General features: G+C 37.3%; 1 pseudogene; it reads left to right on the top strand.

The window, feature by feature from the left end:
* Positions 1–1,335: 1,335 nt before the first annotated feature.
* Positions 1,336–16,984, top strand: part of LOC117022106 (60S ribosomal protein L35a-like) — a 125,142-nt pseudogene continuing 109,493 nt past the window's right edge.

Below are 16,984 nucleotides of genomic sequence, written 5' to 3'. Positions count from 1 at the left end.
ATATTCAGTTTCAAACTTTGAAATGTATTTCACATATAAAAATTGTTTGATTAATATTAGTTGAATATTGAAGAAATGAACACCTGGTGGTTTTATTCTTACATCTAATGTTACATTAAATATTGCTGCATACAGTAGTATTTTTTTTTTTTTTGGCTAAATTTTACCATTGCCTGCTTACACTATTACAGTGGTATCTCGGTTTTCTAATGTAATTCATTCCGGAAGACTGTTTGAGTTCTGAAATGTTCGAAAACTGAGGCATAGTTTTCCATAGAAAGTAGTGGAAAATGAATTAATCTGTTCCAGACCTTTAAAATCAACCCCTAAAACAGCAATTTAGCATGAATTTTACTATCTAATGATACCACAGATCCATAAAATGATACACAATGAAAGCAATAAACACAATATACTGTACTGTAAAAGCAATAATAAACAAATACAATGTAAAAACAGTACTGTAGATAATGAAAATGAAAATGTAATTTTTTTCTCACCTGCAATAATGATAGTCATGGTTTGGATGGGAGTCCCCTTCAATAATCACAATAGGTGACTGTTCTTCAGGTGTTCTATAGTCGTCTTCCAGAATCGCAATAGGTGAGTGTTGTTCAGGTGTTCTGTAGCCCTCTTCCATAATCACTGACAGTGACTCCTCTCCTGCCATTCCTTCCCTTGATTTTTTTACACCACTGACACCAAGTTTAGACTCACTGGATCCTTTCCTCACTAAAATTTTTTCAGTTAACATTTGCTTTTCGGATGTTTTAAAATTTGTCTAAAGTGAGACATAGCATTATCATGGAAAGTGTTAGTGGCATGACTTACAGCAGCTTTATCAGGCTGATATTTTTCAACAAAAATTTGCACTTCATTTTGCACACATTTCTTTGATCGGTGCAGTAAAAACACTTTGTCTTCCCTTCTCTGAAGATAACTCCTCAGTGGCCGCCTGTTGCTGCTCCGTCAGAAGGTGTTAAAGTTCTTCTGTGGTGAGTTCAGTCCTGTGGTCCTCCCCTAACTCCTCCGCATCATCACTACTCACTTCCAAGCCCATGGACGTTCCCAGAGACACAATATCCTCAACGATAGGAGCATCCTCTTCAACATCCTCAAATACACGTTCAGGGACAGCGTCTGGCCACAATTTCTTCCATGCTGACTTCATTGTTCCGTGAGACACATCCCTCCATGCTTTGTCTATGAGATGTAAGCAATGTAGGATATCGAAAATGACTCTTCCAGAACTCTCTGATGGTTAGCTCTGTGTCCGAAGTCACGTCAAAGCACCTTTGGAACAGTGCTTTGGTGTAAAGCTTCTTAAAATTAGATATGACCTGCTGGTCCATGAGCTGGATGAGAGGAGTTGTACTGGGAGGCAAAAACTTTACACTGATAAAACTGAACTCTTCCATCAACTCGTCCTCCAAGCCTGGGAGGTGAGCTGGAGCATTCTCCATAACAAGCAGGCATTTCACTGGAAGAATTTCATTGGCAGGCATTTCATTTTTGTCTTGGAGGTATTTTTTTACACTTGGCCTGAACACTTCATGAGCCCACTCAATAAAAAATTGCCTGGTTACCCAAGCTTTGCTGCTTGCCCTCCACATTGCTTTTTATGACATTGTCTTTCTTAAATACCTTGGGGTTCTCAGAATGGTAGACGAGCAAAGGCTTCAACTTAAAATCCCCACTTGCATTCCCCCAAAATAAAAGGGTTAGCCTGTCTTTCGTGGGCTTGTGGCCTGGCAATGATTTCTCCTCCTTTGTTAGGTCCTCTTTGGCAATTTCTTCCAACAGAGACCTGTCTCATAACAGCTGAAAACTTGTTGGGGAAGGAAACCCCTCTGCCTCTACATAATCTTTAATTTCCAAAACAAATTGCTTGGCATTTTCTTTGTTGGCACTGGCAGCTTCACCATGTCTCACCACATTGTGTATGCCACTTCTCTCTTAACCTTTTCAAACCACCCTCTACTTGCCTTGAAAATATCACTCTCAGAATTTGTTCCAGGGGTGTTCTTGATGAGGTCAGCACGCAAATGTAAAGCTTTTTCACAAATTATGCTCTCAGAAATGCTGTCACTGGCCAACTGTTTTTCATTTATCCATATGAAAAGTAATTTTACCACTTCTTCAATTGTCTGTGTTCTTTGTCTTATAAGTGTTTTAACACCTCTTGCAACATTGGCTCCTTTAGTGGCTTATATTTTAAGATGGTACAAATTGTAGATTTGTCAATACCAAACTGCGTTGCCAGATCACATACACGGACACCACTTTAATATTTGAAAATAATTTCCTTCCTCACGGTTGTTGTTCTGTTAATCATTCTCTTGGCCTTGCAGCTTTTAACCATTTCTCACAGCAAGGGATGATTGGCAGAGGGCTCCTGAGATGACATGAACACAGATTGACTACACACAGTCACAAAAACAAATGGGTTGCAAGAGGGCTACTTAGATTAGATGAACACAGATTGATGCACTGGGTTCCACACAGTGACAAAAACAAATTGGTTGTGAGAGTACTCCTGAGATGAGAGGAGCACAGATTGATTGCACACAGTCACCAAACAAGCCCAAATATTACCTCCGTATTGCACAGGTGCTCAGGGCTCAACAGCCGACAGCTAAGCCTCAGGATCTTGCACTCAGCGGAAGCCACGTGACATGTTTGACTTTCGAGGCATGCTCGAAAACTGAAGCATTTACTTCCGGGTTTACGGCATTCGAAAACCAAAATGTTCATCAATGGAGATGTTCAAAAACCAAGGTACTACTGCTCTTACATTTCCAACAACACTATATGTAAGTATGAATTCCTCTTCAAGCATGGTAAGACTGAAAGTTTTTTTTAAAGCAACACAAAATTTAATTATATAAAAATTTTAAACTCTTGTATGCCAAAAGTTGCAACAACAAAGTTAAAAGATAACCAAGGAACTAAATGAATATTCACAATATTTACAGCAAAGAGTTAATATTTTACATTTCAGACAAACAATTCAAGCAAAATACAAGAGTAGGTGGGAATATGTAATTAATAGAATATACCAATAAACATATGAAAGTAGTCAACTTCACTAATATTTTTAAAATACTAATTAAGTCCATAATTCATCTTTTACCTTTCAGAATGGAAAAAAATTTAACAAGCTGATTACAACTCATTACTGAAGAGTGTAGAAAATATAACTCTTATATAATATGTACTTTTCCTGGAAATATAAATTGATGCCCTTTGATTGCAAAGTAATGAAAGATTTAAAATATGCAATATTCTACAACCCAGTAATCTCACTTTGGAAAACCCATACTAAAGTAATAACATGGAATAGATACTTAAAGAGAGAGACAGAGAAGCATTGTCTTTAATAGTAAAACAAGTTAGGGAGGGGGAACGACTTCAATTTCCAGCATGAGGAGGGTTAAATCCATGACAGTACAATATAATGGAATATTATTTGGAAGTCATAAATGTAACTCTTAAGATTACTAAGCAGATATGATGGTGAACAGTTAAGTGCAATTAATAGGGAGCAGGAGGTCTTCACCAAATATTCTAATTCAATTTTTTTTCAAACACATGATGTGGCCCAAACCAAATAAAATTCATCTATGAATCATTGTCTGCCCCAGATCTCCAGATTTTGATACCTGAAATAGAATTAAATGAACTGACAGCAAAGATAGCCAAAGATACAGGTTTAAGGGGAAAAGCGTAAGTTGCTGGACCAGTGCTTCGCATTAGCACCTGCTTGGTAGATATGTACACACAGGGATGTCTATAAACACACAGGAAAAGACTGAAAAACATAGGCTAAAAGTGGGTCACTTCTGTGTGTAGGATTAGTGAAGGAAAAGAAGAGTGTAGGAGTGGCTTTCACTTGTAAATTTATATTCTTTCTTAAATTCCATAACCCTGGGTAGTTTTTACTTTTGTGGTTTTCAGTATTTTCCATAAAAGTTTTTAAACAAAATTAGAATAAATCCATAGAAATTCACAAATAAAATTTCAGGAAAAATAATAAATTTGTTTATTTCTATTTGGTTAAATCATACCTTTTATGACTAGTCAGTCATCAACCAACTCTTGTTTTTTCCAAAGAGGAAATGTGGTAATTAAAACATAAAATTAGCATGTATATTTAAACACTGAATTTGCACCAAGTAAAGATTTCAGATTCAGGAAGCGAAAGGAGGAGGGAAGGTAATAGAAAAGTTTTGACAAGATTTTCCAATATTTAAGAAAATTTAACTCAATTTAGTCATCAAAGCTGGCACCTTCTCAGTTAGGTTCATAGAACAGTATAGTGTCAAAGAAATCTTTGACTATAGCAAGGAAAGACACAAATAAGTTCTGCGTCTGTCTGTACAATTTTAACTTGGTGGTAAATCATCTTACTTGAGCATTTGGGGGTTAAAGAAACAACATTGGCAAGGCATTTCAAATTTGAAAGCAGTTGATTTTTTTTATCATATTATGATTTTTTTTTTAGCATACTTGAGGCATGTTTACAATTTGGTCATAATTCTTACTGTGTATGCCACGTGTGGATTTTATTTGGTACATCACACTATTCCATCACTCTTTATAGTCAGGTTGAGTTTGAGGAAAGCCTTCCTATAAGTATAGAAAGTTTTCCTGAGGAGATAAAAGGCAGGATTCATTTTGTCCTTCCAAAAACACTAGAATCTTGTTTGATTACGTTCAGTCCTATCAAGCAGGGGACTGAGTATATCATCTATGGTCACTAAACTGTCTCCTAGGTTCAAAAGTAGAACCAGCATCTCTCATGTGAAAACTTAGGGCACATAAGGAGATGGTCTAAAGCAGGGGTGTCCAAACTTTTTTCAACGTTTTTCACCCAGGGCCATATGCGGTAAAATACACAAACAGCCGGGCCACTCACTTGAGGTGAAGCACGTATTGCCTCACCTGGTTTATTTAAGTAATCTAAATATATTTTTGGAATTTGCTGTGGGCCAATTAAAAATGGATTGTGGGCTGGATACCCCTGGTCTAAAGGGACCTGAATCACTAAGCAGGAAAGAATACGTGTTTTAATATCAGTTAGTGAATAAATAATTCTAACAATTAAACGTTGAAATATAAAATGATATGGCCAGTAATTTTATCTCAAACTCTTTAGGGAAACTCTCTTCTTATTCAGGTAAATTCCAAGGAGCTTTACAAATTACAGGAAAAACCTGTGCATAGGTGTGCTGAGATCTATCTACCTCTGGGGCAGTCACTACAGACCCTTAAGTAGAAATAGTCTGGATTCACACAGGACTCAGTAAATGAAGGTGGATTTACTGACATCAATAAACAAATTAATATTAATAGTACAGAGTATTACTGGAGAGAATCTCTTCAGTTCTTGCTACTTAGAGATTTCTTGAGCATGCTCAAATGTGAAAAGGAGATTTATTTTTCTCTGTAACTTTGCCTTAGGTTTTTGTTCCATGATTTCCCCAAATAAAAGTAATCTTGCACCCTCCTCTGAAATTCCATTTCTGCATCTGTATTTCATCCCTGTAATAGTAAATAGTTTGTGCACATTTAAATATATGATACTCCACTGCTCAAAACCCTAAGATCACCCCCCTTCTACATAGCACGCAAAGAAGCAGCCAAAATCTCCAGTTCACTCTCTGACTTTATCTTAAATACTCTCCCCCCTCGCCCCCTCCCCCTTACTCCAGTCACTAGGCCCATGGCTCTTCCTCAAACAGGCCTTTGTTCTCTCAGTTATTCTGTAGAACAGGGATGCCCAAACTTTTTTCAATGTTTTTCACCAAGGGCCATATGTGGTAAAAAACAGCCAGGCCACTCACTCGAGGTGAAGTACGTATTACCTTACCTGGTTTAAGTAAACTAAATGTATTTTTGGAATTTGCTGTGGACCAATTAACAATGGATCACGGGCCGCAGTTTGGACACCCCTGCTGTAGAACGTACTTAGAGAGTTACAAAAAAAAAAAAAAAAAAAAGCTATGTTTTAAGAAGAGACACCCCCAATAGCAATTTAACTTGGGTTTTTAGTGCCTCCTTTGTACCAACAGAAGCTAAATCTGTTTGATGCATTCTCTATGGATGTTGAAAGAGTCTAATAATGCTCAATAGTATTCATTCGCTAATACTACCCTAATAAACATACCAGGCATTTCTTTAATTAGGAAACCCAGGCATAGGTAACATAGTAACAAATCAATTGTTCACATCTTCTTTTACATATTTTAAATTGTGGTAAACCACATATAACATAAAATTTAACATCTTAACTATTTTTAAGTGCACAGTTCAGTGGCATTAAGTATATTCACATTGTTTGGCAACCATCACCATCATCCCTCTCCAAAACTTTGTTCATCTTCCCAAATTGAAGCTGCACTTAAACAACTCTTCATTCTCCCCTTCCTGCAGCACCTGGCAACTGTCACCCTACTGTCTCTTGCTATGAATTTGATTACTTTAGATACCTCATACTATAAGTGGAATTATAGGTATGTGTCCTTTTGTAACTGACTTATTTCACGTAGCATGGTGTCCTCAAGGTTTATACATGTTGTAACATATGTCAGAATTTCCTTCCTCTTTAAGGCTGAATGATCCAATTTATGTATTTCTCACATTTTGTTTATCCTTCAACAGATGGACGTATGAGTTGCTTACATCTTTTGGCTTTTGGGAATAATGCTGCTATGAGCGCGGATGTACAGATATCTTCTCAAGACTCTGCTTTCAACTCTTTTGGGTAGATAGCTGGAAGTAGATTTTCTGGATCATATGGTAATATTAATTTTCTGAGGAACTCCCATACTGTTTTCCACAGAGTTTATACCATTATATATTCCCACCAGTAGTGCACAGGATTCCAATTTCTCCATATCCTCACCAACATGTTATTTTCTGTTATTGCGATAGTATCCATCCTAATGGGTGTGAGGTGGTAGTAACAAATCAATTTTTATAGCATAAAAGATATTTGCAAATTAATAGTGTTTGCCATTACCTAATAGAATTTGTGTTTTACAAAGATTAGATATTTTAGGCTTTAACCTAATGTCCTAAAATTCTTAGGAAAAAAAATATGTTTGGAGGAAAATGCCAAGGACAAATAAAAATGGAAAGGATGATGAAAAAATAAACTTAGAAATCTTTAGGTTGAGACTGATGAAAAGCTTAGTCAAAATCTAAATCTCCAATTTATCTTTTGATGGGCAAAAGATGAAAATTTAGTAACTTTATATCAGGCATTTTGAGTTTCTTTTTTTGTATTTTTATTTTGCAATAACTTGAGTACTGTTAATTGTAATAATTTGAATGTTGCTGCTATTTTGAGGATTATTTTAAATATTTTAGCAGATGGTTATTTTCCTTTAAACATGTATTGTCAAAAGTGTGGCATACTTGAGAGTGATCGTATTACATTCTAGAAAAAGCTTTCCCCGCCTCCCAAAAGTAGTAGTAAATAATTGAATAATGCTAGTCAATAGAAAAAGGATTCCCTTAAGAGAATTTGTCTTCCAGTTAGTTTTTCAGGAAGGTACTCATTCCACTGAGAATAGGATACCTGCACTGACAGCCACTCAGAGAAGTAATAACTTGCCAAATCCTACTTATCATCATGTATCCTTTTCTCAATTAATTCAAGATTTCCAGTTTGTTTACTTTCATCTCCAAAATAGCAACAACTTCCTTTAATATTTCAGACAGTTTGGCATTTAAGTAACTGATTGATGAATGTTCAATTGTACTCAGAAGGCGACAACAGTTCTCATCATCCGTAATTCATTAGCATATGATGGAAATGTCATGCCAATCAAATTAAAGTTGCATATAAGAACTTCTTGTTATTGATTGAAATTTTTTTCTCAGCAACTGTTTTAAGTGCTTTTGATCAAAATAGGTTCTCTGCCTGCACCCAGGTTTTTTGTGTTTTTGTTTTCCTTTTTCCCTTCTCTAACATGTCACATTCTTATCTGTACCTCAGCAGCAACAGGCATCATCTCTCCACCAATCTTGCCTTCAGCTGCATGTTTTTGCTTTCCCCCTTCATCTCTTTGCATTATTCATTGCTGGGCTACAGCAAAATATTCGGGATGTGTAGCACATGGCAACAGAAAGAAAAGACATTCACAGAATTTATGTTGTATATATTTAAATGCTTTCCGCTTTAAGGAACTGCAATACCAAAACTAAAGGTATTGCATATATGCTAACCACTACATACCATTTGGCATGATACCACTACATGGAGCATAATCACCAAAAATCCATGTCCATGTTTTCAGAAAGGCATAAAAATATGATTTATATACATTTTTTGTTGTGCTTTTTTAAACAAGGGTTAAGTAACAAAATAAAACATGTCACATTTTGTTTATCCTTTTAGGCCTAACAGCCGAATATGTCGTTAGTCTGCAAACATTTAAAATTTTTAGCTTCAACATTTCACCGCAGAAGACATCTGAAGGTTATCCTCTTCCCTCCACTCTAATAAATTCTATAACTCAGAGCTTGATCAAAGCCCTTCTTTCTTAACTCTAACAATGTAAAGAAAGAAAATTTTAAATTGAAGTAATTTAGAATTCCTCAGTAGTTAAAATGTTTTTTCATAGACACAATCAAACCTTCTTTAAAGTTGCAATTAATTCTTAGTTAGGGGAAAAATTCCATATGGAATAAAATTCTCTTTGGAAATCATGTGTTTGCATTCTTGCTGTATGATTATCCTTACCACACCAGAAACTTCTTAATTAATTGCACTCTTCATGGCTACACTAAAACAGATGTAAATAAATGCTTTTTATAACCATTAACTTTCACAACAGGCTTCTTCACAAGAACTACAGGGGTGAATTGTTGAGAGGCAGTTCAGGGTATGGGCCCACTGAAGAAAGGCTAACACACAGTGGCTCTTCCTCATTTGCATAGGCAGTTTGTTCTAAATCCAACAAATGGACAGAAAGACACTTCCTAATGCAAAGGCTCAAGAGTTGCCTGTGTTTAAAAACAAATTAGATTACTGTGTTGAGTTCTGAATGGTGATTATATAATTAGTGCTGTGAGTTAGGGGAAACCCACCCCTGCACTAGCTTGGTTATTTTTTTTTTTTTAAGTTGGCAAGAAAGCAAGACTACTGAGAGTTTAAACCCATGAAAAAATGTAACAGTAAGAGGAACTAGTAAGAACTAATAAAAGCAAAATACAGGACAAGATCTTGTACCAAGTACAAGAGAAGCCAACCTGGCCTCATGCCAATCCTTACTGATCTGAGGGATGGAATTTGTTAAGGAGGGAGGGAGCATGTCATGACTTCTAGGAACTCCAGTATGGTGGGAGGAAGGAAATGAGCCCATCTGCATACACTGTAATAGCAGAGTATTAATTTCAAGTAGTCTTGTTAACATGCTTTTTGAGGCTGCTTGGGGAAAAAAATGTAAAAATGTTACAACTACAGAAATGTGAATCCATCGTGCCCAACATTCTACAATAGACATGCTATGCCTCTTTGCATTAGGTTCCTCATCATAAATTTACCTTTTTCCCCAGCTTTAATTAAGGTACAATCAACAAATAAAATTGTAAGATATTTAACGTGAGACACATACATACACACACACACACACACACACACACACACACACACGGTGCCAAAAAAATGTATACACATTTTCAGAAAGGAAAAAACTATTAAAATTGTAATACTCAATATATACTGATAACAAAAGATGAATACAAGTCATTTTTGATTTCTGCAATTACAAGAGGTGCTCAAAGTGGTGACCATCAGCGTCTAGACACTTCTGATTACGGAGAGCTACTGCTTGAGTAATGTTGACCTAAGTGTCCACTTGTATACATTTTTTTGGCACCCCAGGTATATATATATATATATACATATGTGTGTGTGTGTGTATATATATAAAATATTACGTATATTACATTATATATATTACACTTTATATATATTTGTATACATTCTATATATAATTACACTTTAAATATTCACACATCAATCACCTCACAAATTCACGATTTTTTTCCCCCTTTGGTGAGAAAATTTAAGTTCTACTCTCATAGAAAATTTCAATTACACAATACAGTGTTATCAACTATAGTCACAATATTATACATTTGATCCTCAAACTTTTAGTTATGAAGTTACTTTTGAGTCAGCAGGTTACCTTACAATTCGAGTGAATCTAAGAGAGAGATCACCCACTCTCTCTTAGATAAGCCAGGGAAAATCTCAAAAAGCAAAAAGGAAATCTGCAAGTGACCAGATGCAAATCAAACTTGAAGTAGGTGCTTTTTTTGATAAATTCAGGTAACTTTTATTCGAGAGATAAGATTCTCTCATGGGAAAAGGAAGACTATCAAGGTGTAACCAACATAAACCAATGAGAGCCACCAAATGAAGTTTAATCAGTGAGAAGTTAGGCCCTGTGCCATTAAAAAATTCATCCATGATTTCTCTTACAGGCTTTATTCAGTGTGTGCTTTTTCAGAAGAGAGTGCCCCATCGTGATCTCACATGAGCTATCTGATTATGGTTTTGGAGGCCTATTCATCTTTGTTATCAAAAAATAATACTAGCTACCAATTAAGTGCCACATATTAGGTACTTTATAGAACCACCCCTAATTCCCAAACCAATTCTATAATCTGGTTATTATATCTAATTTTACAAATGAAATCGACGGCTCAGAGAGGTTAAGTAACATGTTCAAAGTCACAAAGCTGTTTAGAGCAGAGCTAGAATCCAAATTCAGAGATGCCTGACCAAAAAGGCTAAGCTCTTTTTATGACCCCCTGCTTCAATGACACACCTCCTTTCCACTCTCTAGATTACAAGAGCAAATCCTTAAGTAAAGTTGAAAGACAGCCTTTTTTTTTTACAGCTATCCATAAAATAAGATTAATCCACCTTCACAGAATTTATAACTGATTTAAGGAATGGTACCAAAATCCAAATACTGATGTGGAAATGATTATTTTTACACCTTTTACGTATGAGATCTCTACCTATCACACAGAATGAAGATTCCATCTGTCTCTATGACTTAAGCCATCCCATCTTTTATGTAGGTCTTCCTAGTTTACAACCATAATTCCGGATTTTAAGGCATATTGCTACATACACACACACACACACACACACACACACACACACACACACACACTTCCTAAGTTTATCTATCTCTTGGTCCTTTTACTTCCAAATGCATGACACTGGAGGATTTAGAATATTAGCGGTGTTCAATAACTATTTATTATCATTAATTAGATGAATGCCTCAAGAAAGCCTAATGAAAAGGAAAAAAGGAGTTTGGTTTAAGAACTTATGATTAGGCCTCCCTGCTGACATCCTCTTTTTGATTACAGAACTTGCCTTTTAGACTCAACTGAGAAACTGCATTCTCAAAACTAGGTTTCCTGTATCCAAACTGATCTCTGTATAAAAGAGAAAGGCTGTTAGAAGAAATTAGTATAAATGAAAATTAAACTGAAATTCCCCACATTGTATCAAATTCAAACCATGTGACTTAATCTTTAAATTGTCTTCCTTGGGGTTTTTCTCCTTCCTTCATTGTTTTAGCAGTGATTTCTCCCCAGACCTTTTAGTTCATCATCTCCAACTTACTCAGGAAGGTGAGGGCTGTTAAGAGCTGTTCTGGTGTCCTGGGACTTGTATTTAGAAGATTCCCTTTCACTATTTGATAGCCTCAGAGCTGGGACGGCTGTTACACACCACTCATCACCAACAGTGTCAGAAGTTGTATCAGCATCTTCAAAAAGAAAGCCAGTCATTTTCAGTTAAAAATAGTCGTATTCTAAGCTTACCTATTTTCCCTGCACAACTTTTTTAAGTTGAAGTAAAAATATTTTTTTGAACCTGTGTTTGACATGCTCAGTAATTCCTATGAAGTGTAAAATTCCCTTGTTTTGTTTCAAGAAGCTAGCAGCTCCTTAGCAGTGGTCAAAACCAGGAAAGTCTTCAGATTTGGCTTGGCTAGCATCCCAAAATGTTATTCTAACCCCCAATAGATCTTTTACCAGGAGAATATGCATCAAGCCACATTTACCTTAGTGCAGTAGATATTTGGTTTGCTTAAAATCACAGTGTTTCCATTTATGCAATAAAGTACAGCAGAAGAAAAACACTGACACTTAGAACAATTGCAGTTAATGTAAGGAGAGTTTTACAGTTAATGTAAGAAGATGTTACAGTTACAGTCAATGCAAGGAGATGTTATACGATGCTGAGGCCTCTTCTTGATCTAATAGTGTCAAGGGGGGTGGGTAGGGAGAGTAGAGATACTTCTCATTTGTTATTTAGGCTATAAAAATTATATATAGGTCCTCTGAGAATTGACTGATTTCCAAAGATCTAAAGAACAGAGGAAGAAGTGTTGATGGCCTTTTGTTTATAGAAGCAAACTTGCAGTACTGAGTAACTGTCTGGGGGGTAGAACAAAGTATGGTTTTAATTCTGCCCTGGATCAAACTCAATAAAGTGGCGGAGCTCACTGCCAACAAATAGTCTTCTGCTCAGATAGTCCATGAGTCTGGACCAGAGAGTGCTTTGACTCTTGATTTCTAAACAAGCTGGTCAAGATGAATGTCATGCAGGGTCTCAGCTCCCTCTCCCGACACAAGAATGCAGAAAATGGTGAGGCCAAAAAGGAACACCAACAGAGCCATAGATAGGGGAGTCATACCACTATAGTCTCGCTGGTGGCTGGGTTGGAGACACAGGAAGCAAGAGCCACACGATCCGTAATCTGCCATCCACTTCTCTGTCAACCAACCAACAGCCACTTGCTAGCTGCAATTCACCATCTGCTTTTCTGCCAACCGACCAACAATCCCGATTGCTAGCTGCAATCTGTGCTTGCTAGCTTCGCCATGGTACTTATATTAGTGGCTAATGGCTAACCGGTAACAGCTGATGGCCAACCAGCCACAGCGGGTGGCCATCTTCTACCCGAGCCAGCACCTTTCCATGTGAGGCCGAGAGCCTGGAAACTGCTCTCTGGGACCCTGTCCCCACAATGAAATATATCAAACATCTCATATAAATTAAAAATTCATCATGATCTATCTGGAAGAAATAATCTAGAATATCTTTTCCTAATTTTTCTTTCCCCTTTTCTTGATCTTACATGCCTTATTTCGGAGAAATGTGTGCAATGATTCTGCAATTTTGCACACTGAAACTCGAAGTGCTCTTATCTTTATGCTATGTATGTATTTTATTAATGCAAAATAAAGTTCAATTTTGGAAACTTTAGATTGATTTATAAGAAATAGAGTATTATTTGGAAACCATTTATAAATTCTATTTATAATGACCCAATTTAACTAAGAGACCTCAGCAAACAGATTATAATCATCATCAACCGATTACGAGTGAACATTTTGAGTGGATTGGATCTAATTGTTAATGAGAGTTACGGTGGTGGCTTATTTCACTGGATTTTCACTTCTTGAGACATGGAATCATGTAATGAATACATCAAGTGCAAATGACTTCATCTTACCCTCCAATGATCAACACTAGAAAGTGACTGTGTATTTACCACAATCAGCAGGCTCCAGCATGGCAGTTTTGGAGCCCAGAATAGAAGGGCTACTGGCCAGCTTTGAAGGGCATTCATATGAAAAAGATTCCAGATCTTTTCATACATGTGAAAAGAAGGCATCAGGAGACAAAACACCTAATCATATTTCAGGTCCCAGTTATCTGGTCAGCAAGCAGCTCTCTCACATTGTCCCTCCCAGGAGAACCTGTCTCTGGTGTTGACTGCTATTGTTCCAGAGCTTTAAGGTTTACAAAATTGTAGGCCAGGCAAAATGTGACACTGACAGGCAGTTTCTGTCCTCCTGACATTTATAATTCAAGAAGCCTAAGAAGAAATGTCAGAACTCTCCCTGTCATGCAGGCACTCTGGTCCCACTCGCCGCACAAGAACGCAGGATATGGTGAGGCCAAAAAGGAACACCAACGGAGCCATAGATAGGGGAGTCATACCACTATAGTCTGACTGGCGGCTGGGTTGGAGATACAGGAAGCAGGAGCCACAATCCACTCCACTTCTCTGCCACCCAACCCACCAACGTAGCCACGGCAGTTATATCAGTGGCTAATGGCTAACCGGTAACAGCTAATGGCCAACTAGTCACAGCTGATGGCCATCTAGTACCCGAGCCAGCACCTTTCCACATGAGTCTAAGAGCCTGGAAACTGTCCTCTGGGAATCTGTCCCCACACTCCCTAAACCACCAAATAAAGAGGAATGAGACAACTGGTTGTGAAGCAAGCCCAGTGAAATGCAGTCCTGCAGTCATACAGTGTAATCTGCTCAAGTTCTTCAACAACGTGAACCCAAGTTCAAAGTAAAACACGATTACTGTTAAAGAATGATAGTATGTGAAGATGAAAAAGGAAACCCTTGCACTTGACTTACTTTGCATCCACTTGACGTAACTACTATATTGAAGCATGCTTGTTAAAGTTAAATGAAATGAAATGATGCAAGTTGTAAAGGGCTTAGTGCCTGGCACATAATAAGCACTCAATAAATGCTGGCTGTTAGGTCATATCTGTAAGATAGTCAGATGGAACATAGTAATAGAAAGTGTTTTAAACACAGGTAGGATATACACATTTTTTTAGCACATGTAAAATTAAATTATAGCACAACTGGACCAAATTGAGAACCTCCTGGAGATATATGAAGTCTCGAAAACACCTTTACAGCATAACAGGGACTTGTTAGGACTTTATACAAAAGGATTAGGAACATTTGTTCTTTTTTTTTCCAGACGATTGCCCTATGGGGACCTAGAGTGAGATGTGAGGATTATAGGCTTGGGCTGTTCCTCCTCAAATTTGGGTGTTTCTTAATGTAAGTCATCAGGGATTTTAAACTCCGCTATTCCAGACTATTTCCTTAGCTAAAATAAGACGGCCCCCTACCTTCACTGAGAGATCTCAGAATCCCTGAAGTCTGGCAGCCTCCACTAAGCCAGCTGCTGTTTGCAGGATTCTGATGATCTGGGACTTCCCAGGTGTCAGAAGCAAACAATAGATCACAGCTGGCATTAATTGGCAGCACCCTGGTTGGCAGTCTCAGCAGAGAGAGGCCAAACACTGAACAGGCCACAGAGAGAGGACTCCCCTCACTCAGCTAATATTAATTGAAATGTCTTCGTGGAATGCTGTTTTGCACATTGCAATGAAAACAGTTTGTTTTTAGGCTTTAAACATCCCTCTGCTGTGTTTGCAATCTGAACACTACAGCATGTGTTAAAACATAAGATCCAGGGAGGCAAACTGACTATAAACAGAGTAGTTTAGGCGCTGGGGGTGGGGAACTAGATCCTTCTTTTGCAATTTTCAAGCTCAGTGAAGTGCACAGGAGTGGTAACTCAGGATGAACAGGGGAAAAGAAAGAAATACTTAAACGTCAGGGGATTTTTCACTGTGTATGTTGCTGGTGAAAATCTTAGGAAAGGAAAATGATTTAAATCCATGGGTTTTCCCTCTGATGCTGACCTCTTAAAATCCTAGGCCACCATGTTAAATATTATCCTGGTTTTCTAGGGCAATAATCTCAATCCATCTAGTTAAAAGATACCTAGGAATGTGGTTGGCAGCCAATAATATAGATTAGTATGCTAATGTTGTTGTAAGGGCAGCATTGTTAAATAAGCTGGAGATATCCCTGGAATCAGACTGAGCACACGGCCAGCCCGTGTGTATCACTCGGGATTACACATGGACTGTTAAGAATACAGAACAATGGCTTCACATTTCTCTGTGCTGGTGTCATCTGCCTTTCGTATCTGGGAACAACACCCATATCTCGTCATCAGCTACTGACATTTGTCATAAACTCCAATTGACCTTTTGCCAGGAGAGCTTCAGGGTGATTTTCTTTTTATCTTTTCACAGTCTTCAGCATGTAATGATTCATTCCGGAAGTATTTGGGGCCCAGCATGTGCTAGATATTATAGGAGACAAACAAGAAGCAGGCAAATCAGTCCTTCCTTGAAGAACCTGAAGTTATTTTCATAACACAAGTGGACAATCTGGAAGAAAATGACAACTTGCTGGTACGAACTGAATCTGTCAGGGCTGAAGTGGTAAAAAATAAGGCAAAGATATCTGTGCAATCAGTTTAGTCATCAAGGGCTTTATGTGGAACATAAATTTGGAAATGTATTTTGAAGCAAAAGGATTTAGATGAGAAAAAGTATTTCAGATCTTTTAAAAGCAGAAGAAAAAAAAAACAGATAAATAAGAAGGCCATAAGAAGAGAAATAAATTGTACTGCCAGCTCTTTTATACAACAGAGAAGGAGGAAAGTTGTGGTTATACGGATTTACCCTCCAGATATTAGGATATCCCAGATTTTATACATAGAAATATTAACACAAAACAATTAAGTCCAAAAATTATGACTCCAGCCAGTCTTGATAAGTCAAAACAATGGAACTGAACAAAGGCAATAAAAGCTCTCCCTGCAGTAATATTCACTCAAGTCCTGGTCTTGAATGAAGTATTTGCTATGTAAGAAACACTTCTCCAATTCTTCTTTGGCACTTTTAAACTATTGTTTCTCAACGAGTACAAACATCTCTTTAGTCCACCTTAGCTACCCAGGTATCTCCCTTCATTTCCTCTATCCTATTTTTCTCCCATGTTCCCCTGCCCACTCATAGTCTAAGGATGGAGTGGAGTCTACTTTCAGAACTTGGTTTGTTTGTTTGTTTTTTTATCTCAAAGCAATCCTACTTCTAATTGGCCATGTGAATATATGCCTGCTAATACCTTGGACCCAGTTTGCACAACTCTAATACCTAAGACCCTGTGTGCTTTGAGGAACAAATTTTCTCTAACGAAAAATATTTTGCTCAATTTCCATGGATAGACTGTCATGCAAAAACTGAAAGCCA

Source organism: Rhinolophus ferrumequinum, chromosome 5 (genome assembly GCF_004115265.2).
Source record: "Rhinolophus ferrumequinum isolate MPI-CBG mRhiFer1 chromosome 5, mRhiFer1_v1.p, whole genome shotgun sequence".
NCBI lineage: Eukaryota > Metazoa > Chordata > Mammalia > Chiroptera > Rhinolophidae > Rhinolophus > Rhinolophus ferrumequinum.
The sequence above is the reverse complement of the archived record's forward strand: the minus strand, read 5'-3'. Positions and strand labels throughout refer to the sequence as shown.